Raw genomic sequence first — 908 nt, forward strand, 5'->3', positions numbered from 1 at the left:
CCCAACGTACTGCAGGCCCGGCTCCTGGTAAGTGGCAAACACACGCTCTGTTAGCTACCAGTACAGTTATTGTTCTAGGGCTATGTTCCTCCCTCCGGCTTGCGTAGACTGAGCACTTACTGTGTGCCTGGCGGTGCTGGGCCCTATAGCCGCGATTTTCATTCTCGGGACAACCGTAGAAGAAAGTGCTCATCAGTATGAACAGTTTACCGAGGAGGAAGCTGAGGCTGGGGGAGGACAGGAACATTTGCCTTGAGTTGCTCAGATGGCAAAGCCAGGTTTCAAGCTCAAGGCCCCGACTGCATCCAGCACCCGCTCAGACTTGTCTCGGTTGTACCTGACAGTGCCCGGGCTGATAGTCGGTGCTCCAAAAGATGAGATTTGTACTCTTAACACTTGCGTATCTACTTGACTCTCGGTTAGAGAAATAGAGCTTTCCTACTTACAGTCATTTCCTTATAGAATAAACTTGCCGAGTCCTCACTTTGGTGGACATACCTGAAAATCGGAATGTGACAGAGATGAGCATGGCCCCTGCCCAAGGCTAATACCCAGACTGGTGAAACCTCCCAGATTTTCACCTCTTAGGTCACTCACTGTAGAATAAATAAATAAATAAATAAACACTTATTTTTTGGCACTATTCACAACAGCCAAAACGTAGGAGCTGCTCAAATGCCCATTGAACGGCTGAATGGAGAAACAGAATATGGTCTACCTGTACCCTAGACTACTGCTCGTCCACAAACAGCAACGAAGTACTGATACGTGATCCATCACGGACGGACCTGGAAAACAGCATGCCGAGTGAAAGGAGACAGTCACCACAACGCAGAGTCCTAACCACTATACGATCACGGCCAAGGAGACAGTCACCAAAGGCTACATACTGTATGATTCCACTTACA

The 908-nt window shown here is 48.5% G+C and overlaps 1 non-coding gene across 1 annotated transcript; it reads left to right on the forward strand.

Annotated features, from left to right (window-relative positions):
• The first annotated feature begins 476 nt into the window (after positions 1-476).
• On the forward strand, positions 477-579 carry LOC122903842. The gene has a single exon (XR_006384054.1). It is a non-coding gene; the product is annotated as a U6 spliceosomal RNA (small nuclear RNA).
• Positions 580-908: the final 329 nt, after the last annotated feature.

This window comes from Neovison vison, chromosome 3 (assembly GCF_020171115.1).
Source record: "Neovison vison isolate M4711 chromosome 3, ASM_NN_V1, whole genome shotgun sequence".
Classification (NCBI taxonomy): Eukaryota; Metazoa; Chordata; class Mammalia; order Carnivora; family Mustelidae; genus Neogale; species Neogale vison.